General features: G+C 56.2%; 1 protein-coding gene across 49 annotated transcripts in view; it reads left to right on the top strand.

Moving 5' to 3' along the window:
* The window catches only part of CELF4 (CUGBP Elav-like family member 4), a 274,994-nt gene that overhangs the window by 217,144 nt on the left and 31,038 nt on the right, over positions 1-26,812 (top strand). The window lies entirely within an intron of this gene.

Below are 26,812 nucleotides of genomic sequence, written 5' to 3'. Positions count from 1 at the left end.
GCCTGAGCAGGTGTAGCAGACACCAACCTATCTCCCCTTCCCCCACCCCCATCCAGACACATACCCTCAGACCCGTGCTATCTATCTGCCCTGACCCCTAGAAGGCGCCCTCCCCATCAGAAACCAACCCTGTCCTCTTCCCAGTAACCACCTCGCAGGGAGAAGGTTTAGCTACAGTAAGGTGGGCCTCATCTCGGCTAAGTTTGCATAAACACCTTTCACACCCTCACCCTCACCAACATGCTCATGCCCACACTGCCAAAGGCAGACACCCAATCTCACACAGTGGCTGGGGGTGGGCACAGACTGGGGCCACCAGGATTTATCTCATCACCGTGAAATGACAGGAAAAAAGCAGCAAGATGGCTAGCTTAGGGGTTGGAGAAGTTAGAAACCACGATAGTTTAGGAAGGAGTCCTGGGAAGGAGGGGATTCCGGCTTGCCAAGGGGCTGCCCACTTGGAAGGGGGCAGGTGTGGCACTGGAGTGACGCAGTCTTCCAGGTCGGCCACCATGGCCCCCACCCCTTCACAGGACCCAGAAGTGAAAGCCACACAGGCACACAACACACTCCAGTCGCCCGGGCTGGGACATGTGAGGCAGGAACTGGGGACCTGGGCCCTCCCCACCAGCCCTGGCTCCTCCTGTCTCCCGGCTGGACCTGGGCAGGGCTAGGACACATGGGAGGGTCCGGGCAGGTGCGACAGCCTGGGAGTCAGTCCTTTCCACGTGGGTCCCCAGGGCAAGTGCGGCCCAGTCGTTCAGCCAAACAGCGTCCCTGCAGCCTTTTGCTGCTCCCCCGTTCATTTAACGGCACCTCCGGGCGCCTGCCCCCTCCCCGTGGCCGGCACTGTGTGGCTGCAGTCCCGCTGGGCTGGCTAATGAGGTTGGACACAGTGCATGGAAACGCCGCTCTGGGCCCCTCCCGAGGCCGCGTTCCCCACCATAAACTGTGGCTGATTCTGTGCTCCCGGCCCCTCCACCATCTGCAGCCCCATTGGTTCCTGCGGCTTTATAAATCCTATTAAGTTCTTCATTTCTCCTCCGAGCATTATTTTATTTTAAAACAGACACAGACAATGCACTGTCAGGGAGGCCTTTGAGGGGCTGCTGGAGGACCAGCTGATGGGTATTGCCCCTCCTGTTCCCCACCCCCCTACCCCTGGCCTGAGGCCCTAGGAGTCTTGTGGCCACACTGTTGGCCTCCAGATGCTGGCTCTCTCACTTCTAGACTTTTCTAGCTTTTTAGTCCCATATTCTAGGGAGGCAATTTAGTGGGCGAGCATTTAGATGAAACGGGTGTGTAGGCTGGTCCTGCTTTATAAAAATTCAATATTCAGAAGTTTCCATTTCCCTCTCTTAAGGGGCAACAAATGCCTCATTTCACAAAAGCTTCTGGGTGAACAGGAACCCCCAGGGTCCCGCTAGGAAGCTTTAGTCCCAGGCGGGAGAGGGTGCACTGCACATAAAGCTAAAGACCACGGCACATCGAAGATCAATCTGAAAGTATGCCGAGACCGTAGGAATTACTGTTTAAAAAGCAGATTCCTCTAGACGAGATGCATGCAGGCAGGAGGGTGGGGACGGCGTGGGGAAAGCCTTGAAGGACAGGTGTGAACACCCTGTGGGACCCCCGGAGGAGGTGGCCCTGGCAGGCAGGGGTATGGATGGGCAGAGACTCAGCCCCAAAGAACAGACTCATTTGTCAGCAGCCAGTTGAGTCCCAGAGCAGGAGTCCAACCACCTCGCACTAGTCTCTCCTCTCAGAGACCCCAGAATGAACAGAGGGTCCCATCCAGGGCTGAGAAGGGGTCCAGTGACTGAGGCCCCTAAAGAGGAAGGAGTCTGCCTCTCAGAGCAGAAAATTCCCCACCTTCACCCGCCCCCTCTGTGTCCCCACAGAAGCCCCTGGAAGCTGGGCGTGGTGCACACCCCTCTGTGGGCCCATGTGAATGTGTATGTTGGAGGGTACATTTCCACTTCACCTCCGATCAGACCTTACAGACCCCAACATCTTCAACTCTTTTTTAAAAATATATATTTCTTTATTGATTTCAGAGAGGAAAGGAGAAGGAGAGAGAGATAGAAACATCAATGGTGAGAGAGAATCATTGATCAGCCGCCTCCTGCACGCCCCCTACTGGGGACTGAGCCCGAAACCCAGGCATGTGCCCTTGGCCGGAATCGAACCCGGGACCCTCCAGTCCGCAGGCTGACGCTCTATCCACTGAGCCAAGCCAGCCAGGGTAACATCTTCAACTCTTACCAGACAGCAACACCCCTGTCCTCCCTCCCCACAGCTATGTCCGGGCCCAGGGCCTTGGGCAAGAGGTCTTGGCCAACCTTTGACTGGGGCACAGGTAGCTGCCCCTGTGACCAGGACACGGCCCCCCAACAGCCTGGGAAGGCCCCGGAGCCATCCTGTCCACCCTCCCCAGGAGTCTACTCTCACCCAGTTCCTCCCACCTAAAAACAATCCAGAAGGAAAGCCACTCCACAGCCTCTCAGTCTCCTTCTTCAGAGCGCAGGGACCCGCTTCTCAGCCTGTCCTTCCATATCCCACCGGAATCTCTCAAGCTGTAGGCGGCAGCGTTTTGCCCTTGAACTGTAAGCCCCACAGCCAATGTCCTGACAGATATAAACATACCGGTACTTGAATCCTATGTGTTTGGGACCGATCTTTAAGAAAAGCCATTCAGCTTGGGAAGTTCATGTCAGACACCAGGCAGCACAGCCCATACCCTCTTGGTGTGCAGGGAGCGGGGGTGGGGGGGGGGGGGCAGGGCTGGCTGCAGGCCGTAGAGGAGGGCTGAGGGTTAGACTGCCCATCACCAGGCCAAGTGCCCCCCTCCCCCCCACTGCCGCCAAGGCTTGGCTCCTTCGATGGCCAGGAAGTCCGATGGCCAGGAAGTCCTGCCACATACCTGAGTACTGTCCCTCCTACTTTTGATTAAGCATTTCCATGGTAGATTCTGGAGATATAGATCAAGAATAGATCCTGGTGCCCGTTCCCCTGCCCTGCGGACTTTATTCTCCACAGTCCCCATTCTTTCACACCTAAACCCAAAAAGCAAAATAAAACAACAACAAACAGCGTTATCTCTTTCCCTTCCCAAGCCCCTTTGAAAAAGAAATGTTAAAACTCCATGCAGCTCCTCTAGTTCACACAACCGAAAGCAAATAGCAACGGCTCGGAGACAGGTCTTTGTGGGGAGGGAGGTGGCCAGTGGGAAGGGTCCCCAGGGAGGCTCCAGTGGGGCAGGCACATCATGAGCCCCTCATCACTCCTGCCATAGGTGCGAAATTATAATTAACTGCAAACCTGCTGAGTTTAAATGGACTTTGCATTTTCCGCTGGGGGAAGGGGTGTTGATTGATCTGCATTTTGTTTGTGAGGTTTTTTTTTTAATCCATTCGGCAAGTTAAGTTGAGGCTCGCAGCTCCTTGCCAAGTTCCCTCTGGCCCCGACTAATTTAGCAAAGGATTGTTTCAGGGGAAATGGGATGTTAATCATTGCAAATGGGCTCCTGGATGATATTTGAAAGCTGCCTCCTGTGTGCCCAGGCTGAAGGAGCGGATGACAGGAATAGGAAAGACGGAGAGAGGGACCACGGCCCTCTGGCCCCCACCCCATCGCCACTCCCATGGTGTCCTGTGGCAGGCACCATGTGGGCATGCAGGAAGATGGGCAAGATGAGAGAGAGCGCGTGTCACAGGCGGTCCTCCTGGGCGGCAGTCCTGGGTGCTGCGGTGACTGAGAGCTGAGGAGGGCGAGGTGTCTCCAGTGCCCTCCTGGTCCCTGGCTCACCTCACTTGCAACAGCCTGATAGCAACATGGAAGCCATGAGGTTGTGCAGGGGAGAGGGAGGCAGGTAGAGACAGCTCAAACCAGAGAGATCAGAACAGGTAACACCTGCTTGGCCTGCAGAAGGAAGAAGATTGGAGCAAGGAAGGGCCGAGTCAAAATGGGTTTGGAGAGTCCCAAGAGGCCGGAACAGAGGGTCTGCCTTGTGGGGAGGGCAAGATATGGAAGCACTGATTTCCAAAAGGTGCTGTAAGTGGATGCATTTAGGCAAAGGGAAGCCTTCTAAGATGCTGGGGCAGGGGGTGACGTGATAAGAGTGGCACTTTGGAAACAGTAGCCTAAAGACACTCAACCAGACTGGGGAGGGAGCCAGAGCAGGCCAGCAGGGACGGTGCTGGGCACTCCCAGGTGCTCTGACTACGAGCATCCTGTCTGTTCCACAGTGATGCCTTGCCACCTCCTCTTGCAAAGGGATGATGACACCCCTTTGGAGCTGCCGGAGGGGGAACAACTGTGGAACCCTCCCTGCTGACAGCTGCCGCAGTTATTTCATTCTTAGAGTCCAGTCCATGAGGAGAGAGGAGGGGATGGGGTGGGGACCTCCGACAAGGTGTGCCCAACAGAGTGCAAATGAAAGTCGTACAGCCTATGGCCAGAGCTGCATTGAGCATGTGAATTCAGCGGGACAAGGAAGGCTTCCTGGAGGAATTGATTATTGGAATGGCAGGGTTACCAACGGGCAGCACCTGGGTGAAGGGTCGCAGGCAAAGACATGAAAACAGAGATGAGAAAGGCAAATATGTGGCATCTGACATCTTCTTTAAATAATGGAGAGGAATTGGTTCGGCTGGAGAGGGAAGTTCGCTTTCTGGAAGACTCAGATTAGGTGCCCTGTGGGTCTCATTGCTCCTCAAATTCCAGGGCATGTACGCCTACGAACACACACTGGCTGAGTCTGGGGGACCTTGTCTATTCTCACCCTTTAGTCCAAGTTCACCAGGCCTGTCCCAGAGTCTATTTTCTCTATGGAATTGCCCCACCTTTCTGGTCAGCTGTCCCCTGCCTGCCATGTCCTGCCTCCTTTCCCACCCAGCCCAGCCCAGTACCCGTAGGATCCAGGCAATGCTGCAGCTGCTGCAGCTAAACCCAACCCAGGGCTCTGAAGAGAGACAGATAAAGCCAGTAGGGCCTCAATCCCTGCCCCCAAGAATCAGACAGCGCCTCCAGTACAAGCGCCTCAGCCCTGCAACAACCCCACGAGATTGACCGAGCAGCACCCCCTTTTGATGGAGGGGGAAAGGAGAGGAGATCACACTGGGGGTAGTCAGCCTTCACATCTCAGCCTCTCCGTGCCAACCTCCGTGCCTTGCTGCCTTCTCACGGGTCTGTGCTGGATCCTGACATGCAGAGAAAGTTCTCCCATTATCAGCACCGCCATCAGATGCCCAAAAGATAAGGCTGGATCAGAATGGGGAGGAGGGCGGATAGGGAACTCAGGAGGGTCTGGGGTTGGACTTGCCTGGGCACAGGCTCAGTCTGCAGCAGGATGAGCCTGTCCGTGGTCCACCTGAGTGTGTAGGATCAGCGGGGAGGAGCAGGTGGAAAACTCCACATCTGCCCAGCAGAGGAGAGCCACCTGGTGCTCAGAGCCCTGTCGGCCTGAGGCTGGCACAAAGAAAGGCTTTGCAGAGGCTGGGGGTTAGCAGCCAGCATGGGTTTTTGTTTTTTTGTTGTGGGTATTTTTAAGGGGAAGGCGGGGCGCATATCAGGGACAGACCCATGATCCCAACCTCACAGACACCACACCCCAGCACTGGGTAACTAGCCCAGGTGTTAGGGGATCTTAGGCTGAGACATAAATGGCCAATTGGAAGTGGCTCAAATCTGCAGAGCTGCGCATGAAAGAGATTGTGTGGGGTCCCAGGAAGCCTTGCCGAGCTCTAGCCCTAGAGCAGCTGTCAGTCTGGTGGGAGACAGGTTATGGCTGCAGTAGCACCACTGAGCAGTGTAGACGGTGAGCCCGGCTGGGAAAGGGCAGAGCCGAGCAGGCCGGGCAGACAGGGAAGGCCTGCAGAGGAGGCTCCGTGTTGGCGGGGAGTCAGGCTGAGAAGCCGGGGAGATGTTGGCATAGAGCAGTGATGGCGAACCTTTTGAGCTCAGCATGTCAGCATTTTGAAAAACCCTAACTTAACTCTGGTGCCGTGTCACATATAGAAATTTTTTGATATTTGCAACCATAGTAAAACAAAGATTTATATTTCTGATATTTATTTTATATATTTAAATGCCATTTAACAAAGAAAAATCAACCAAAAAAATGAGTTCGCGTGTCACCTCTGACACACGTGTCATAGGTTCGCCATCACTGGCATAGAGCCTCTCCAGGGAGGTGAGGAAACCATTGGCCCCAGGAGAGGGTTCCAAGGCATGCCCAGCCACGGAGTCGGGGGCTTTCTGGAAGAAGATGGGGAGTCCTGGAGAGGATGGGGAGGTGGGTGTTCAATGGAGGCTGGGCCTGGGCGGGCTGGCCACCTGCAGGGAGGACTGGACAAGGTACCACGAGACCAAGAAGAGATCTATGCACCTCCAGCTGTGAGATAATGGGCATGGGGCCTGGGAATTTAACCAGGAGCTCAAGAACCCTTTTGTCACCATGAAATACAAAGCCCCAAACCATCCCTTCCCTGCCCAGCACTGCTGCTGCCTTCAAGGTCTCTCCAAGCGCACATCCACTTCCAGGCACAGCCCACCCTTGGCGGTCCTCCCGGACCCTTCCTAGCCGCCCAGCTCCACATGGTCAGAGCCCTGGGCAGGGTCCACCCGCTGGGGTGTGGTCTCCAGAGCTTCCTCATTGGTCTTCCCAGCTCAGAACCCCCTTCCTGCTCTCTGTCTGAGCCACAAAGTTAGACAGTGGGTGTTGGTTCCTCATCTCTTCATAGAGACTGTGCCCTTCTTGGGGCAGACATGTCCGGCCTCCACAGAGCCTCGCTGGCCTCAGGCCCTCCAAGTGGGAACCTCCCCTACCACCCTGGCTCTCTACCGGCCTAAACGCAGTCCCCTCTTTAGTGTCCCCCGCAACCCCTCCAAAGTCAGGCCACAGGCAGGGGGCGGAGGTGGGCAGCGGGGAGGGTGCCCCTGACATTGGCATTCTCCTTGCAGTGCATCTTAATAATTTAATGGCTATTAGCAGGGCCGCAGTGGTGGGGGGAGGGGGCGCAGAGGGAAGATTTATAGAGAGAATTCACTCCAGGTTGGGGTTTTGTCTTCCTCTGTTTTCCTGGCATTTATCATGCATGTTTTAATTTGGATCGGAGAGTTGCTACCATCTGGCCATTATCGCAAAGAAATATTCATTTTCGCTGAGTGACACAGGCCCCATTCATCACGGAGCGCGCTGATTGCCCGCGAGTGTGGGGCTGCGCTTTCTCCTTCAGTAGAAACGAACCTTGAGCTCAGAGCAGGTCCCATTTGCCAGGAGCCGAGGCACAGGGCAGGCGGCTGCCACTGACCTCCCAGCCAGGTGGCCAGGGAGCGCTCTCCTGCCATCACAGCCCTCCCCTACCCCTCCACTCTCCTGGGGGTGGGGTATTGGTGGCCACCAGAGTGGCCCCCAGGCTTCTGACAGCCCTCACATCCAGGGCTGTCCCAGGCCAGGCCACAGAGATGGCACAGGTGGCCCCTCTGGTCCCTGGGCCTTCAGCATCTGATAAACGCCGCCGGATCCTGTCTTGCCAAGGGCGGCATTTGCTTAGGCAACCGTCTCCTCAGAGAATACCGCTCTAGTGGCGTCACCCCTGGTCAGGGCTGTGGGGACAGAAGGGCCTCCTCAATCTCTCATCACGTTCTGGTGGCACCATCCGGGCTGGGCCTGTGGGGAGAGATGTGTCTGCCTCCAGTTGGAACATTGCCAGAGTGTCACCTTGTATCCACCCGCAGCTCACAGCAGCTCACCGCACGGGCCGCCAGGGGCCACCGGGGGCCTTTTGTGGGCAATGGGCGAGGAACCCAAGCATAAAGCCGGACACGCAGGGGGCTGTTACAGAACGTCCTTGATGGGCTGAGCTCCACTTTAAGCCTCCTCAATAAGCAGGCATTCAGATCTGCAAGACTGAGGAAAGAGGAGAAAGTCTCCTCCCACATACTTTAAATTGTGAACCAGAGCACCCAGAATTTGTGGGGCCCTCTGTATCTGCCCCTGCTCCCCATATAGACACCAGTGGGGATTCAGACTCACAGCCTGAAGATATCAGCTGAGCAGTGCCCCCTCCCCACCCCCCAGCATCAGACACTCCCAGGAGGGGAATGGGTTAGAGCCAGAAAGGCTTCCCAAGGGAGAGGTTTGCTTTGCCAAAAGGCAAAATCAGGCAGGAGGGCCTTCGCCGACAGAGGTTCCGTTTCCCCAGGAGTCCAGGAGCCAATGGACTTCCCTAGTCTCTGTCCCAGAAGCTGTGGCCAGACTCTCTAGCTCTCACCGCCACTAGGACCCAACCTAGATTTGGCCACAACCCAGGGGACTGGGCTGAGAGGCACCAGAGTCCAGGAGAGGTTCATGGGAGCTTTGTGGCCCCTTCCCATGAGAGAAGATAGCCGTAGGCATCCTCGGTGTTGACTGAGCACCCCACACCCGCATGATGCTTGGCCACAGGGGGCTTACCGTCTGTCTGGGGCTGGGGCAATGTAGCCATTAGGAGACAGGAAAAGACCTCGAATCAAAGCACTAAGTTAACCACAACTGAGGGCCATAAGGTGTAGGACAGGAAACCAACTGACCTTAAAGGCCCCCTGCCCGGGCCAGGTCCTCCCCGGGGCCACTGTATCTCTTCACCCCACTCCTGACTTAGGCATTCTTGCCGGGGTCACCAGCTGGTGGCGGTGGGTGCATCTGAGAAGGAACCCAGGCCCCTCTGATTCCCAGCACCAGGCTGTGGGTCTGGAGAAACCACGGAGGACTTTGAGTAAGAGGCGGCATTTCAACTGGTAAGACAGGAACAGCGACATTCTAGGTGGCTGGCCCTGTCCTCACGCTGGTTTTCCATCTGGCACTTGTTAAACTAAATCAGCCATCCTCCGCCTGACCCCTCTGACCCCTGGGCAACCGGCAATGAGAGGCGAGGTCCCCACCTCCCTGGAATGCAAGGCAGCGAAGGGCCCCACCCTGCCCGCCAGGCACATGCAGGCCACCCCCACCTCCTCCTCGCTAAGTGACACCAGCAGCTCTGAAACATCTGCTCCTCCATCCCTGACCCGCAATTTGAATAAATTACCCGATGTGGCGGCAGCTTGTTATTAATGGCTAAGTTTTAGATTAGAAGATGCTTTAGTTAATAACACCGTAGCCTGGCGCTGCGCTTCTCACAGATACTTTTCTATTTCGCCACTTCCCCTCCTCCTGCCTCCCTCCATCCTATGGCTGCCTCCAGGGGTCCCGGGCTACAACCGCCCCCTCTCCAATCCCCTCACCGCGTCCCTCTGACTCCAGCTTCCCAGCGGAGACTACTTACCCCGTGTGGGTCCCGTGGCTCCCTGTGACCGTGCCAGCCCCTCTAGGTGATTCACATGCGCCCTCCCCCAGGCCCTCCTTCTGCACCCCTCATCCGATCACTGGGGCTCTGCTGGCATCCGGACCTACAGAAGCTGGCAAGCTGAACCCACCTCTCCCCACGTGGGCTGGCAGTGCCCTCCGCTTGGGAGAGGCCGATGCCCAGCTTATTTCTTTATTCACAGCTCCTGGGTGTTCATTCTTTTGTTGATTTGCGCTCAGGCACCACACACTTCCTGCATGAAGCCCTCCCAGGTTACTTTAGCGCCCTCCTCCGGCTCTTTCTACTCCTTCCTCCACTGCCCCCTGCCCTCTGCCATTTCTCCCCGCAGCCAGACCTCTCATGGCACCCCTGGGGCCTGGCCAGCCCTCTAGAACATCCCGGGTTTGAGTAACAGTAGGTGCTCACACAGTAGGTGGCTTCCAACAAGCTTGTGCAAGTATGTGAGTGAGGCTTCTTGCGAAGAAGGGGTGCACTTCCTGTGAGGGAGAAAAGAGGGCGAGCCTGCCAGGGTGGGTGGGTTTGTTCGATGGGATAGCACGATGAAAACACTGAGGTGTAAATAGGTAGCCAGTGTGGTCCTGTCCTCAGTCTGCTACCCCAAATGTAGCCCACAGTCATGATCAAGTGCAGAAAGGCAGGCTCCTGGCAGGTTCCGCCCCAGCTCAGGAAGCGGTGGGTCCAGGCCCGACAGGAGGGGCTGCCAGCCTGCTACCAAGAGGGCCCCAGAGTGGGTGTCCGGAAGCAGAAGAAAGGGTGCACCTGTGTGTGGGTGGGAGGGGGAGGAAGGAAGGTAGGATGTCCCAGAGGCAGGAGGCCAGACCTGCCCATCTCTGCCCCATGGGAGGGTTCTGTGAGGCCCCAGAGCCCAGGGCAGGGCGCCAGGAGAGGTCTTGAGGGCTCTCTGTGCCAGAGCTAAGTGTACTGTGGGGTGCCCTGTTCCTGGGGACCCAGGGGGGACCCTGACACTGGCTCTAACGGGAGAATGTGCTGCTCCCCTTCTACTCACCCCCACCCCCTCCCCAGTTCTGAGGCTCCAGGAGACCGAGGCCTGCACCGCCTCCCATTTGGTCTAACATTACTGTGGGACTCTGCCTTCGCTAAGAGCCCCGCCATTATAACATAATTACTGCTGAAAATGACCTTTAAAATATATTTTAAATTCAAAATGTCTTTAAACCCTTCACTGAGCACCATTTTTCAATTTCAACGACTGTTTTCCTTTTTTGGGGGGAGCGAGGGGTGGGGAGGGAGGAAGGGCCCTCGGAATGGATTTCAAATGTTAATCTCTCCCCGTGACAAGGGGGCTGGGCTGCCCAGGTGGTGCCTTGCAGGGGACCCAGGTGCGTGGGGCAGAGGTCACCCAGGACCAGAGCAGGGTCTGCCCTTCCTCAGAGCCTCCGTGTCTGGGGGCCTCGGGCTCCCCACACCTGCCCAAGCCCCTGTCCCCAGCCCCAGCCTTCACTGCTCTGACCCCACGTGACCAGCAGGAGCCAGAGGAAGTGCTGTGGACACGGACAGTTTGGGCCAGTTCCTCACAGCCTCCTCCCCCTGCTTTGCTTCCCTGGCTGCCTCTTCCCCGACCTGCATTGTCACACAGTGTTCAGTTTCTGGCCTTCTCAGCAGCCTCTGGGGGCCCCAAACCCTACAGGGTGGAGCCCCACGCCCACTCTGCTCCACCACTCCTCCACTTCAGGGCCCCTTTGCCCTGACCTGGCTGGTGCGCCTGTCCCTCAGACAGTCTGCGCCCCTGGCTGCCTCTGACCACTCGGTGACAGTGAAGGAAGGAGAATGACGAGGGAGAAGAGGCAGTTGTACCTGCCCACAGCTGCTCCCCCTTATGACCGCCCGCTCCCCCCCCCCCCCGCCCCGGTTTTCCCGAAGGATCTAGCCTGCTGCCACACTGCACTCCCCAGATATTGCTGCAGCCATGCCCCCCTCCCTTTAACCTCTAGGAAACCCTGCTGTGCTTCCCACCTGTCATGTCCCTCTCTCCCCTCACCATCTCTTGTGACCTGGGCTGGGGAGTCCTGTGCTACCCAGCGTCACCTCAGCCCTTTCCCATGTGTCTACTGACTGTGTCCTCCCCTAGAGATGACCTCGGGCAGCCCGCCTTTTGTTCAGTTTGTCTCCCTTTGGAAGGTGACTCCCAGAGGCTTGGCTTGTCCCTGGCTGCTGACCTGAGTGACAATGAAGTGGCTGCTTGCCTCAAGGACAAGACGATAGAGGTAGTGTGAGGCCTTCTGGCCCCTTCCACGAGGGGTACTTTGGGGGACTCAAGACCTGTGGCTACTGATAGGAACTGCACCCTCACCGTGCACTGGGGACTTAGCCACCTCCAGCAGCAGGAGGGGTAGATGCAGGCTTGGGGGAGGGTACTGATGGGGTAAGGGCATTAGGTGGGTAACTCCATCCAGGAAGGAGTGCGAGTGGGCATCAGACAGTTCTTCCAGTGTATTCTTGGGACTTTCCCTAAAATGGCCAAATTCTCATAGCATCTGATTTGTTCTCTATGAAAGTCAACATACATCCCAAAGCCAAACTGATGTGGGTACTGTCCAGCTCTTTGGATCACCTGAGTTTTTAGATTGTCCATTGTTTTGAATGATCCCTATCCTCAGCCATAGAAACCAGGATCTCTTGCTGCCCTGCCTTGATTGAGGTTTGGGTGTGGCAGCTCCTTGGCCTCCCACAAAGGAGCTCATAGTGTGAGGGGGCGAGGGTAGCGGTGATAAGGGCTTCCAGAGCTCAGCTGAGGGGGCTGCGGGGATGGTGCAATAGGGTGGCATCCATAGGAAGATAGATGGCGGCAGGTGGGTGAGACCAGACTGAAGTGACGAGGCTTCTGCAGGGAATGTGGTGTTGGAGGGACAGAGCAAAGAGCAGCATGGGGTAGGACACCAGCCACCATACTGGCCACCCTCTCCACTTCCAACGCCTTCCAAAATAATACCCTACCCACCTCCACTAGATTGGCATTCCTGAAACCATCTTGATACTCTGCTCTCAAGCTCAGAAATCTAGACCGTTTCCCTGTTTCCTATTCCCTTTGATTGCCTTTCAAGAGCCCCCTCAATCTGGCCCCAACTGTCCACCTCCTCCATCATGAGTAGAGGGCAGGTACGGAGTCACTTGGAAATAGCCAGTATGAAGAGTTCTAATGCAATTACCTTGTGCTATGGCCGTCTTAAGAGAAGTATGGTGTCCAGAATAGAGGAGGTGATGGTACTACTTGTACTGGTAATATCACATGCCCATTTTACAAATGAGGGATTTGAGGTTCAAAAAGGACTCAATTACTTGCCCACAGTCACACAAAAATTAAACGTTAATGCCTGGACTGGAACCCAGATGTGACTCTGAGATCTTGGGTCTCAGTCCCTTCTTTCTTCATTCCTTCTCTAACTCCTGCCTAGCCTTCAAGCCCAGCTCAAAGCCTCCCTCCTCCAGAAAGTCTCCCCAGACTGCATCAGCCATCCCTGCCCTCTCCCAGCCTCCGCACAATCCGTGTGTGTGTTGTATGTGGCGTGTGTGTGTGTGTGTGTGTGTGTGTTTGTGTGTGTGTGTGTGCGTGCACGCGCGCACTCCTCAATAAGGTTATAAGTTCCCTGAGGGTCAGAGAGTAGACATAGCCCGCACGCCTTCCCTCAGGTCCTCTCCAGAAACAGGCCCATTTATCCCTCCTTATTCTCTTCTACTTCCCGGACCCTGGGAGAACTGGGTGGAAGAACCGGGCAGGTCCATCTTCTTACACCAACCTCCTCCTTTGCTTGCCAAGGCCCGGAGCAGGCAGGGGGTCTGGACAGTGGTGTAAGGCCAGCAAAGCAGGGAGAAGGTGGAAGGTGGAGGACATGCCACTCCAGAAATACACATGATCCACAATGTATAGTAACAGCATATGCATCATTTCCCATGCTGTCATAAATATCATATTTATAATATCAATTAAATGCCAGCGACTTAAATCATTTATAATAGAGATACAGCCACTCAATGAACCATTAGCAGAGTCAGCGACTTCTCGCTCCTAGCAGGGTCTGACAGAGAGTGATGGCTGGGAGGAGGGGTGGCCCAGAGCAGGAGCATGTCGTTCCGCAACACACCTCCCGCCCGGGAGGGAGATTCAGGCAAGGCTGAGCTGGGAGAAACCATCTGGTCATTTGGTCCAACCGCCTGCCTTGCATGCGGAAGCCCCCAGTGCAAGGGATGGAGGGAGAGTGCCTATCCTCGGGGCTCTTCTGGGAGGCACCTCCAGGAGCCCTCACTCTTACACCTCACTGCTGGGGCCAATGCTAGCCCTGGGGGAGGGGCTTTGAGGGGTGGGGGCAAAGGTGAAGGGATTCAGCAGAGAAAAAGCCCCTCATAGACATAGACAACAGGATGGTGATTACTAAGGGGAAGGGGGTGGAGGGAAGTAGAAGAGGGTAAAGGGGGGATACAGGGTGATGGAAGGAGGCTTGAGTTCAGGTGGTGAACACACATTACAATATACAGACGACTATTAAGAAAGAAATTGTCTCATATATACATTGGATATTTTAGAAAAAGAATCAGGCAGACAAGAGTCTGCAGCACAGGGGCCTATGGAGCCCCTGCAGTGCCCCTTGCTCTAGCCAGGGCAATTTTCCTCCACCACCACCACCCCCCCCACCCCCCCCACCCCCCGCCCACTCTGAGTCTCCTCCCTCTCCACGTCCCCTCCTTTCCATGTCTCTACCGCCTCCTGTCCCCCACAGTCCATTCTCCACACAGTGGCAGCATCAGAGCCTGTCTCTCTACGCAGAGCTCTCTGGTCCTCTCGCTCCAAGGTCCTCACCACCCTGGTCCTGCTGCATCCAACTCCACCTCCAGCCGCCCTGTCTCTCCATCTCTCGCTGTAGCCCCCTTGCTCATGGCTATTGTTCAAACCTCCCTGCTTTGGCCTTTGCACAAGCGCCTCTCCCCCATGTGCCACGTCTCAGCTTAGGCGTCCCTCTCACGCAGGCCTATCCTGACTTGCCCACTAAGGCAGCCCAGCTCCACCATTGACCACCTTGTTTTACATTTTCATGACACAGACCACTACCTGATCGTTTCTGACCTGCCATCCTCTTCTCCCCACTTCAAGGGGAGCTCCGTGCAGGCAGGGACTCTGTATCTGTCCCTCTCTGTGTCTTGGTACCTTGCACAGTGCCTAGCCCAGAGCAGAGGCTCGGGAACTGAATGGTTGAACAGAACAGGGACCCCCCTGGGTGGTGATATGAAGGAGCTGGGGTGCAATCAGTGAATGTCTATCATGCCAGAGTTACAGATCCCAAGCCCTGGGCCAGGTGCCAGGGGTCAGAGGTGAAGAGGGAGGCCCCAGCTGAGGAGCCTCCAGAAGCACAGAGGGGCCCTGTGTGCAGGTCTTTCTTGTGGAGAGGGCTGGGAAGCTGGGAGCAGTTTCCTGGTGGACAGGGAGCTGGCAATGGACTCATTACACTGGGAGCTCCGGGTGGTGGAGGGGGCGGGCTCCCAGCTCTGAGCCCTGGGACGCCTGACCATGCATCCAGGTTGGATGGGCTACTGGAGGGGGCGTTTAGAAGGAGATGGGGTGGGAAGGGGTGAGGGACTGCACAGGGCTGGAAATGCGACTCACTCCGCCTGGCCAGCTTCCAGAAAACTCTGTGCAATCAACCAGAGAAACACATTTGAGAAAACAGAATTGTGAGAGTAACTTTGAAGCCTTAGTTGCCATGGGAACATGTCTGTAAATACTTAACTGCAAACATTAAGTGGCACACGGGATGGAGGGAGGGAGCGGGAGGCAGCCGTCTCCCTGCGGGAGCTGGCCACATCCGCTGGCACCTTTCAACCTCAGCCAAGCCCCCTCCCTCACCCTCCCTCCCAGCCTGTCTGACCGACCGGGGGTCCTCTTCCTTTCCCCTCTCCTTCCCCATGAGCGGGGAGTAGGAGGGTTCCAACTGTTCCCCAGACTCCCTTTCTGTCCCAGTTCCGCCTCATCCCTGCTCCCCACACTAGGACCCTGGGACCCTCACCAGGAGCTTCCTAGCCCAGAGGTGACCCAGCCCTGGCCACCCACCTCTGCCCCCATCCACCTCGCTGTTAAGGGTGGGTGCAGTAAAGCAACATGTGAATCAAGGAAGTCTTTACAACAAGCATGATTCAGACCCAGATATTTTGCCTTAAGGAACCCTTGGCCTAGATTACCAATTACAGACCTGCCCCCCTCCCTCCCTCCCTCCCTCCCTCTCCACTGTGCCTGCTCTGACCTGCCCCTGGCCAGGGCCACCCCCTCCAGTTGGTCTCTTTCCCCAGGGCTCTCCTGTAGCTCCGTGACTGCGTCTGAGTGGGGCCTGGAGGGAGCTCCACCGTGCCCACTCTGCCTGGCCTGCACTGACCTGTCTGCTCTAGTTCTGCCTAGAGGAGTTTAGCCTTTCTGGGTCACAGACCCCATAGGGAAACTGAGGGAAGCTTTTCATTCATCCATTCAATTGCGCCCCAGAAGGTTAATGAACACAACCAGGCCATGTGCTGAGGGCTGGGCCATCCCACCCTCCCAGGGCTTACAACTTAGGGGAGGAGCAGACTGGAAGCAAGAACCACAATCAAAGCTCCAGCATGTCAGCCCCTGTCAAGGTCAGGACAGAGCCCGGGTGGCTGACATTGGGCGAGTGAAGGAATAGAGGGATGGGTGGTGAGGAAGGGGACAGATCCCATGTAAGATCTTATAGAGAAGGGTCAGGCTTTGCTTGCCCTGGCTGCATGTCCAGACCGACTGCAGAGGACGAGGTGGAAGCAAGGGACAGACCATTACTAGTAGGAGGTCATTGCAGTAACAAAGGAGAGGAGGACATGGCTCAAACCATGGTGGTGGGTTGTTGCATGGTGAGAAAAATTATGGCCCTTGGAAAAGACAGCATTCGCTCGTGCTCGGGGCATTTTATGAAGTCTGTCAAAATGCCCCTGGACCCCACAGTCAGCCATAGTCCTCCTGGGCCTCTCACCCTAACTCCAGGGGACACCTCTACTCCTTAGCCCGTTGGTGGGGCTGAGGCAAGCAGGTCCCCTGGTCCCAGTACAGGCCACACGCCCTGCCCAGCTCCTTCAGGAGGAGGGCCGGTAGCATTAGAGCCATGGATGTGGGTGGCAGTGCCTCTGCCTACACCCAGCAGCCCCGCTGAGCACCTGGAGCAGGCAGCAGATGCATCGATGGGCCAGAGGGCGCTTGGGTGGCCCAGGCAACATGGATGAGTCTTCCAGACATGATGCCGAAGGAAGGAAGCCAAACGGAAATGAAGACATTCTGTTTGACATTCTAGAACAGGCAAAAACAAACTGTGTGAGCAAAGGCAGAGCACTGGGCGCCTTTGAGGAGGTTGGAATGCTGCCCGGGAAGGGTTGTGAGGGACCTTCTGGGAAGGTGGCAATACTTGATACCTTGATAGGGGCCTGAGGTACATGGGTGTTTGCACTGAATTATACACTTAAGATGTTTACATTCACTGTTGGTAAATATTACCTTTTTAGAAAATAGACCTAAGAAGGATGGTGTGTCTTGGACAGAATGAGGAGGGGACAGCTCATGTCCGTTGAGAGAAATAGTCCCCCACCCTTGTCACATGCTCTGAGGCCCCTGCATGCAAGAGGAACGCAATCTGATAAAGGCGGCTGTGCTGAAGTGTTAGAGGCTCACCAAGGGGATGGAGGGACTTTGCAAAGAGGATTCTGAAGACAGCAATGCTTACCCCAAAGAGATGAAGCTGTGAGGGCGGGATGCAAGACCCTTGGCAGGCAGTGGGGGGCTGGGGAGCTCCCGGTGCCCTCACCCACACATCACACCTCACAGGTGTCCTGCTCTGTGAGCATGATGGGCAGAAAGACTCAGAGAGAGTGAGAGAAAGAAAGGTTCATAACTATTCCTCCCTTCCAGTTGCTTCTCCATTGTCCCGCCTTCTGCTCCCCCAGCCACTCCACCCCCTCTCTGGTCTTTGATTTCCCTGCTCCCCTCTTCTCTCCCCCTGGCTGTTGATATCACCTAATTGATTTCTGGTCCCAGGCAGAGCTCTGGCAGAGTCTGTTTTCAGTTGGGTGTGTTTCCTACCCTGCTCAAAAGAGGCCCCGTGGGTCCACGGGCAAAGGCTGGAGGGTGATCCTGATACGGCCCGTGGTGGGGGGAGGGGTTCTTCCATTCACCATTGGACTTCCCAGCCCCAGAAGCCTGACCTTGCTCAGTCTGACTGGAGAGAGACTCCCTCAGGAAAATAATGCTGGACCGAAGGTGGGGCCAGAGTCAGGGGCTGTCCCTTGGGTGGGGTATTGGTTCGGGCTGGAGCAGTCAGAGAGGGCTTCCAGGGAGGGGTGTGGCTGGGCCCACCGTTCTTCACGGGTTACCCCTGGCCCTGACTGTGCACCTGAGCCACGGCCACCAGGCAGCCCCTGGGTTTCGCCAATGAGAGGATTCCAGGCCACTTGAAGAGAAGTTAGAAATCCCAGCACATCCATCTTAAGAAGTTTTATTACAGCCTGCCAGTTTAGACTAATGACTAATTTATTGTATCAAACAACAACAGTATATTTTTTTATTTTGTTAATTAATTTTCTCAAACAAAGTGAAATTTATAGAAGTGTCTGGAAACGGTGCACACTGTAAAATCTCCTTGCAGCAGGAGATGAAATTATTACTAATACAGGATCAGATTGTGAGTGCATTGACTTAGTTACTTTATGACTTGGTAATGGATTTCTTCATTATTTCCTCGGGATTGTGGCATTCATGATTGCATTAAACTCAGTTAATCTGTGCAAATATCATTAGGCACCACTAATAACCAGGCACCTTTCCTTCGTTTCAGGGAATGTGCTAAGTAGGTGGCCTGCATGGGTCACTTCTGCCCAGCTGGCACAGAACTGACTGTCAGGACATCCAAAGGGCAGCCAGCACTATCCCCTGTGGAAGAGTCTGGCTGCCCAGAGCAAGGAGGCTTGGTGGGCATGCAACAGCCAGCCATTGGGGCCTCCGTGCCCGCCCCTGCGCTCCCAGACAAGCCTGCCCCAGGCAGAATGGGCTCTGTGCTTGTCACCTCCATCCGCCCTCTCCAGGGCCTACTGGTGGGAGGGTGTGTCTTGCTTTTCAAACCGAGATTCTGTAACTTCTTGTGAACAGGCACAACTGTACTGAGTAAAATTCTTTGCATTTTCTCCTCTGCCTCCCACCCCACGTTTCCTTCCTTATCCCCACTCTTTTCTGCCCAACTCTTCCCAGAAAAGGAGGCAGGGCAGCCGGACCTCAGTGCCTGTGGCCTCCGCTGTCATGAGGCCCCAGCCTGGGCACACTCGTCACACTCCACACTGCGCCCCGCTGGCGGCCCCCAGCCCGCTCTGCCCTCCACAGCTGGGCCTCGCAGCCGCAGTCCAGAAGCACTTTTGCTCAGGGACCAGGTCTACTCTTTCATCTTTCAATCCTGTACCTTGCACATAGTTTGTTGACCAACTGCATGACTGACCGGAGCATGATGGAAGGGGTCCAGAGCTGGCAGGAAAGTTCCGGAATCATAGAATTTCCCCCTTTCTGCCACTCTGCTAACTAAACCTCATGGTAAGCAAACGTGGCCAACCTGAAGGTCTCAGGGCCCTTGGAATGACAAGAGCAGGCTCTCTGGTCGTTAGCGATGCCAGCCACACACCAAAGTTAATATGCTGCCACCCTGCGAAACAGTTTGTTCTCTCAGGGAAACTGACACTCCCCTCACCATCTCATTCGTCATCAGAAATAATAGCCTCTTGCAGACTGTGCAGCCCTCTCAGCTCCCAGAGCCGTGTGCTCTCTCGAGCTCACAAGAGCCTTGCGACCATCTGGTCTGAGGAGCAGCGCAGGGGGTACCTTCTACCTGGTGATGAGAACTCAGAAGCCAGGCCACCTGGGTTCAAGTCCTGGCCCTGCAGTTGATGAGCTCTGGGACCTCCAGCAAGTTGCCAAACCTCTCTGTGCCTCAGTTTCTTCATCTGTAAAATGGGAGTGAGAGTGGTACCCACCTCATTAAAGTCTGCCGAGCAGCGCTTGGCCCGTGGCGAGTGCTCAGGATGAGTCAGCTGGCACTGTCTTCTCTGAGGGCATGGACCCCAACAGAGGGAGGGAGTGCATGAATCTGTGTATCCCATATGGGCTGACACCTGCCATCTAACTGCAGGGGCCAGTCCAGACTGTCCCACTCCCAGAACCAGCCTGCTCTGTGGGGTTGGAGGGCATGGCCCTGGCCATTGAAGAGTATGGACCTGTCAGGGAGACAGGCAGGCCTTCCCCCAGGAAGGCAGGTCCTCATAGGTACAGTGGGAGCTAAGAAGGCGTCCCCGATCTGCCTCCAGGCTCAGGGAAACATCAAAGAAAAGCTTCATGTCTACACAAACCAGTCCCACTGTCACCTACATCAACCACAAACCCATCAGCCATGCGGAGGTTCAGGGACCTGAGTTAAAAGAGAAGTTGGTGTAAGATAGGTATTGAGCAGGGCCTCTCAACAGGTGTGGGAGGCCATGGCTAGTTTCCTGACTTTTTGCGTTTAGACTTCAGGTTTCTGAAGTCCTCAGAAACATCTTGGCCATCCATTCATCCATCCACACTCACCTATTGCTATTTATGTGCCATTGATCATAAATCTATCTGCTTTCTGCAATCATTTTTCTCTCATCTGTGTATCTATCTATCATGCAACTTTTAATCTGGATATCTGCCATCTATTAATCATGTCTGCCATCCATCTATCTCTGTGTCTATCTGTAGTCCCTATCAGTCATGAGTTAACACAGTGTGTACTTAAGCATGGGCCATTTGCGTTCCATGGGGACAGGTGGGGCACCAGTGACTCTAGGAGGCCTGGGGTGGCTGCAACAAGGATGGATAGGAAGGAAACTGCAGGGCTAATGAAAGAGGAGCCAGGGGCCGTCCTCTCAGAGAAGGGCTGGCTGATGGATGGAGGGGAGGGAGGCCTGGGAGAGAGAAGGGAGACGAGGAGGCCTGCAGTGCCATTAGAGCGGCGAGCCTTGTGCTGACCTAGTGGTTCCTTCCATGTTCCTCTCCAAGTAGGACAATGTCTGTCTAGAGTGAGCCTGTGGTGGGTAGATGGCTGTCCAGGCTCAGGTATCAGGACAGAGAAGGTGGGTGAGAATCCTGCCGTCCAGAGGCCTGAGCTCCTGTGGGCAGGCTGAAGGCGGGGGAGCTGGTGTCTACGAAGAGATAGCAGGGCAGTCTTGCAAAGACCCATCCCGGCTGTTCCAGCCCTGGCTGTGTGTTGCTAACACCTGAATAGCTTTCAAAATAATCAAAAATCAAAACACTGGTGCCTGGGATCTAGACCAGTCGGGATGTCAGGGGCTGGCCCAAGCATCTGTATTTTTGGAAGCCCTTGGGTGATTTTCATAGCGGCCAGGACCGAGAACCGCCCTCGTACAAGCTCCAAGACCTCTGGAGTCCCCAGAAAGGAGCGACCTGTTGTCTTCCAGGGCAGGACTTGGGCGCTGGGCAGGGTTGGGCTCTCCAGGGGGGCACAGGAGGCCTCTTCCTTCTGGGCTGCCTCCTGGCCTGGCATGGAGGCGTGAGCCTTCAGCCAGGGTGTCAGAAAGTGTCATCCCCACCTTGGGTCATACTGTAAGAGGCTGGGCCAGGTGACCTCTGAAGACACGCGCCCCCCCCCCCCCGCCCCCCGGAGTCCCCAGAAGTCCTCATCATGGTGTCCAGGGTGGAGGATGGCTTGGTAGCTGCAGCCTCTGGGTCCAGGGTGACTCCTGCTGACCCGAGAGCAGTGCTGACCCGGGAGCTTGCACTTCCAGGGAAGATGGGCTCAGGCTGTTAGAAGCTGGTGTGCCCGTCCCCACTGGTCTCAATGCTAAATATGGGCCACAGGTCAGAGGGGCAGGAGGTCTGCCTGACTCTCCGGCACTGTGTTCTGATTCTGACCCATGACCACCTCTCTCTCCATGAGGCCATGGGAAGTTGGACCATAGCTGGGAGGGTCTCCAGCCAAGATGAGGGTCAGCCTGTGACTAGGTTTAGAGGTTGGTCTGTGGCTGGGTCGCCTGCAGGTAGCGTATCCTTCCAGCCACAACTCTGCAGCTCTGCCGCTCAGCCACCAAGTCCCCATCCGCGGTTAATAGAGACCAGCTGCGCTACGTGCTTGAGCTGAGCCCTGAAGAATTAAGGGCCGGGCTTGCCAGGTGGAAAGGCAGGGGGCAGGCATCCCTGTACCTGTGGCCTTGACTAGATTGTCTGCACTGTCGACAAGATGTGCTGACGGCATTCCATGGTCTGTCCTCCTCTTGCTGCCCCCACCCCCGTGGACCACCCTGCAGAAACCTCCTCCTGTTGCTGGAATAAAGAAAGCCCTACTTTGTCTCCTTGAGAGCCGAGGACAAACTGGCCATAATTTATGCTCACACATAATATAAAGGAGAAAAGGCTCCATTATGCTATAAATTATCCTGTGATGGGCGAAATGCTGGAGTGTGCGCCAGAAGCCAGCGGAAGCCCCATTAGACAACAGCGTTTGGCTGCTGAGAAGTCCCCGAGAACTCCAGGCCAGCTGCCGTGTGCCCTGCACCCTGCAAGGATAATGTAGCAGATCACACATATAATCAGTTACCTGGAGAGTCGGCTGAGCACCACTGCCCAGCAAAGGTGACTTCTACTAGAGCCACAGCCGTGTCCCCTGCTCCGACTGGGAGCCCTGGTGCAGACTCATCAGCATGAGGGTCAAGGGTCAGAAGGTCAGAGGGCCAGAGAGGGAGGCAGCAAGGGGTGTGGATGTGGCCTCCAGACCCCTCACTGAATTGAGCATCCAGGGTTCAGTTCTTGCCCAGCTCAGGGCCCCCAAGCCTGCAGAGTGCAAGAGATGAGGATACAGGGGCCATTCATGGCCCCCAAGGTGGTGACAGTTCCAGTCCTGTCTCCCCAAACATGCTGTAGGCCCCCAAGGGCTCAGAGCCACCCCCATGCCCTGGGCAGCTAGAGGGGGCTGCAGAGGCCTGGACAGCGCTTAGAGTGGATTCTGCCAGCATATCTGACTTCCTGAGTAGTGAGGAGAGAGGGTCTTGCAGCCTAGACCCTGGGGAGGGAAGGCCTGGGGACTCAGCAAGAAAGAATATGACTTAGTTGGTCGCCCAGGGGACCTCAAGACAGCCAGGCTCTGGGCAGAGGGGTGAGTGAAACTGGAGAAGGTCTGTGAGGTACATCGGGGCTCCCTGGGCAATCAGGGGTCCATAGGGGCCCTGGGTGTCCCAGCCATTCCCCCTTCTGAGCTCTGAACCCAAACCTTGCCCTTGCAGAACAGTGGGGGACCAGGCCTTTGCCAGTAGTCCATGCTGAGCTGGAGAGGTGGAGGGAGAAGAGAGAGAGGCCTCCAGGTAGCTCCACCTTCCACCAGGAAGGAGGGTAACCTGAGAGCTCAGCTCTGTGCAGACCACCTGATCTAGACCACCTGGGTGCAGACTCCTGAGTCCAGACCACCTGGGTGCAAACCACCTGGTGCAGACCACCTGGGTGTGAATCCTGGCTTTGCCAATGGCCAGGTGTGCATTCTTGGGAAAGGTATTTAACTTCCTGTGCCTGGGTTTCTTCATCTATACAGTGAAAATAATAAAATAACTGCTATATCTGTAAAGTGCTTACCTCAGTGTCTGGGTCCTAGTAAGTTTCATAAATGAGAGCCTTGGTGATTTTTATTATTGCTGCTATGATTTTTATTATTGCTCCTGGAGCAAGCCACTTAGAGCTGCGGCCATGGGCAGCAGCATCACCCGGCCTCAGGGAGGGAGGCGGTCTGTCCAGGGCTGTCTGGGGGCAGCAGAGGTTTTATGATGTGGGAGTTGAGTCCTACCAGCTGTTGTTATGAAGGGACTGGGGTGACACTGAGGCAGGGTGGGCTGGTCTGTGAATTAAGGAGCCAGGCTGAACCAAGGGAAGAATGGTGGGCAGTGAGAGTGGGCCAGGTGGGAAGCCTGGACCAGGTCTGAGTCCCAGGCCAGGCTTCCATGGTCAGAGGGGAGGGTCCAGGCTTGGGCCTTGGGCCTCGGGGGAAGAGTTTAGAATATGGTGGGTAGGAGGACAGGAAAGAGGAAAGGTGTGTGTGTGTGTGTGTGTGTGTCCCTCACACCACATGCCCTGTCACACTCCTGCTTTTGCACATGCTGCTCTCTAACCTGGGATTCCTGTTCCTGCTTTTCCACTTGGCAAGCCCTGCCCTTAATTCTTCAGGGCCCAGCCCAAGCCTTTAGGCCCCTCTCACCCCACCCCCACCCCCACAGAGCTCATCACTCCAGGCTCTCTGCCCACACTGGGGCTGATGGCCACTCATCTCCAGTGGACACTCATTCCCTACTTTCTGAGGATTCCTGCAGATGTCTAAGACATGATCTCTGAGACAAGAGGAGGAACGGCAAGTGCAAATGTCCTGGGGCAGGGATGTGCATGGAGTATTCCTGAGATAGCAGAGAGACCTATATGTCTGGAGTGGAGGGAGGGAGGGACCAGGGGAGAAAAAAAAAATGTGTGGGGTTCCTGTGTAGCCCCTTACTAGTCATTAGAAGACTTGGGCTCATTCTCAATGAGATGGGAACCACTGTGGGGTTGAGCAGAAAGTGGATAAGATCTGCCTTGGATTTAACTGACCATCCTGGCTGCTAGGTGGGGAGCAGAGAGCAGGGGCTTGGGTGGGTGTCAGGAGACAGCGAGGAGGTGACTCTCATGGCCTGGGTCCAGCCTGAAGCATTGGAAGGCAGAGCTGGCTGAAAGAATGCGAGTGGGGGAAGCGCATCTAGTTTTACCAGGGACTAGATGTGTTCTCCAGTCTCCTGCCTCCTCCCAGGCCCAACTTCAAACAGAGACTGTCTGGAGGGAGCCCCACAGATCAAGGCCTGGCACTGCCTCCCCTGGGGGCGAGAGCAGCAGAGGGTCCTCATTTGCATCCCTGTGGAGAGGGAGCCCCATCTCAGCTGCACATGCCTCCCCATCCCCAGCAGCCTTTGATCTGGTTTGATGTCTCCTTCAGCCTTCTTCCCGGGCAGGAAGGCTTTCATCCTCCCTCCGGAGGCTGCTCCCGCCCAGCTGCGCCCTTGCTGCCTCTGAGACAGTGTGTGCTGTGGGGACAAAGTGGGGGAATCACTCCTCTACTTTACTGGTTTGCTTCACGCTGAGAACCCTCCGAGGTCCCATGCTCTCCGGAGGGGAGCTGACCTGGTCCCAGGGCTGCAGAGGGATCTGAATCCAGGCCCCTCACCCTGGCGTGGATGGCATGGCCGGAAACTGCTCACTCCAACCGGAGGACGAGCCGTTGTCCGGTTCCCAGGCACAAAAGGAACCAGGACCTGTCCACTGCGCCCCAGCTCCAGAGGCGGGTCTGAGACTGTGCGCCCACCTGGGAGTGAGGCAGGGCTCGGAGGAGGCAGAGGAGGCCTCCGGACTAGGGGGGAGGGCGGGAGCATGGAAAATGCACAGATTCAGATGATCAGTGTGGTCCCCACTGGTCCCTCAGGTGCCATGGGTGTTTGATGAGGATGGGTCAGGAGAATTTGTGGAAATGGCCCTCAGTGGGGCTCAGCATCTTCAGGGGAAATGACTTCTGTTCTAGATGAATCCAGGTACACCTCCTGGAGGAGACTGGGAGCTTCTCGGTGGTCCTCCATTTGGTCAAGGTTGCAAAGGGAAGCCTGGTTTCTTAGGCTGGCCTGGGAAAGGCATTCTTTTATTCCCTGGGTGTCCCCTCCATACCCTGGGGGGTAGGTGTGGGCAGGCCTCCCCATCTACCAGCTAGCGCCCCAGGGTGACAGTAGGAGTATCTGTAACCAGCACAGTAAGGGCAGGAACCTCACACATCTCCACTCACTGAACCCCCCAGCAGCCCTGAGAGGGGTGTGCGATTATCTCCCCTTTTACAGACAAAGAAACGGAGGTTCAGAGAGGAGGTCCATGACTCACTAAGGTGGCACAGCCAACCCCTGCCCCACCAGCCCTCCTGAGGAGCCAGTTTCCTCTCATCCCCTTCTATGGAAGGTTCTCTGTGATCCACCGAGAAGTCAGAGAGAAGGAACAGGCGTCCCCCTGGTCTGACCCACTGCCTGTGGGCCCTGGGACACCGAGGTCATCTCCAGGGAGAGCACATGGCCTCTGGATCCAGGAGGTGCCCTGGGAAGTCCTCAAAGGGATGCCCGAGGGTCCTGTCAGGGACAGTGCTCAGGGCTCCAGGCTCTGCCCACAGCTGGGGAGCAGGGGTGCAGGGGGCTCTGGGCTCTGCCTTTGGCTTTGTCTGCTCACCCCAGGGGCCAATAGCTCATGAGCAGGAGAGAAGCCACAGCCCTCAAAGCCATTCATTCCCCATCCTGGTCCCCAGCCTTCGGTTCTCCCTTGCTCGGGTCCCCCGCAAACCCTCCCCAGCAGCTGGAGGGGAGAGAACAGTAAAAGTCTATTGCGGCAATAAAAGGCATTAACCATCTGAGCTCGTCCAGTGCCCCAGCAGCCGGCTGTCCTTAAGCAGGAAATATTGTTTAATGCCGATGGTAATGAGCGAATCAAATTTTGGAAATTAAACTGGAATTTGAGCATTAGTGCCAGGGCGCTGGCATTTGGCAAGTCAAGTGGTGCTGCTGCGACCCGCCCCCTCCTCCTCCCTCAGGGGCCCCGTGCAGCCAGCGAGATGCCACCGGCCATGCGTGGAGGCAGGGCACCACCCTGAAACTTCCCTCCTAGGGCCTGTCCTAAACCTGCCCTGGGTGCCTGCTTCTCTGTTTCCTGGGCTCTGTTTCCTTTTAAAATGCAAACCGCTCCAGCGAGCCCTGTTCCTCCCCGACTGCCTGCCTGAGTGAGGAGCAGGACTGGCTCCTCAGAGGGAGAAATCCCATCTTGTCAGAGTGCCCATGGCTTCCTGGAGCCGGAGGTGGAGGTGGCACCCACTGCTCGCTATAGGCTGGGAAACAAGCTCAGAGTTCAGTTGAGGTTCTGAGAAAATACAGGAGCCTGGAGGCCAGAGGATGGGGATGGGGGTGTGTTGGTGGGAGAGGGAGCAGGCATGGAAAAGCAAAGGCGGCCTTCTGCAGGACCCCCTCTGGAGAGCTCGGCCACAGGCAGTGGCCACTGGGGAGCAGGTGGAAAGAGCCGCCAAAGAGGGTGTTCCACCTTTCAAACTGTTCTAATTCTGCTGTGGCCTGGAGTCCCCGCACCTGCCCCTGGGCAGCATGACTCCAGCCCACCTCCTCTTGGAAGCCTTCCGGGTGTTCCCATTCCCCTCCCCCACAGGCCCCTTCTGCCTGTGGTCCATAGCTATTGCATGTGACAGCCAGGCCTGCTGTTCCCCCTCATGGGAAGGGAGTGGGGGGCTGCATGGCAGATCCTGAGCCAGAGACTGGATTCTCCAGGGATCTGAGAACCATGCACCCCCACCTCATACACACCCATTGAAAGAGTAACCCCCGCCCCTCATGCCCTGGCTGGTTTGGCTCAGTGGATA

This window comes from Myotis yumanensis, unplaced genomic scaffold (assembly GCF_028538775.1).
Source record: "Myotis yumanensis isolate MYYU_CA2020_CCGP unplaced genomic scaffold, mMyoYum1.0.hap1 SCAF_7, whole genome shotgun sequence".
In the NCBI taxonomy this organism is placed as follows: Eukaryota; Metazoa; Chordata; class Mammalia; order Chiroptera; family Vespertilionidae; genus Myotis; species Myotis yumanensis.
This window is presented reverse-complemented; position numbering and strand designations above follow the sequence as displayed.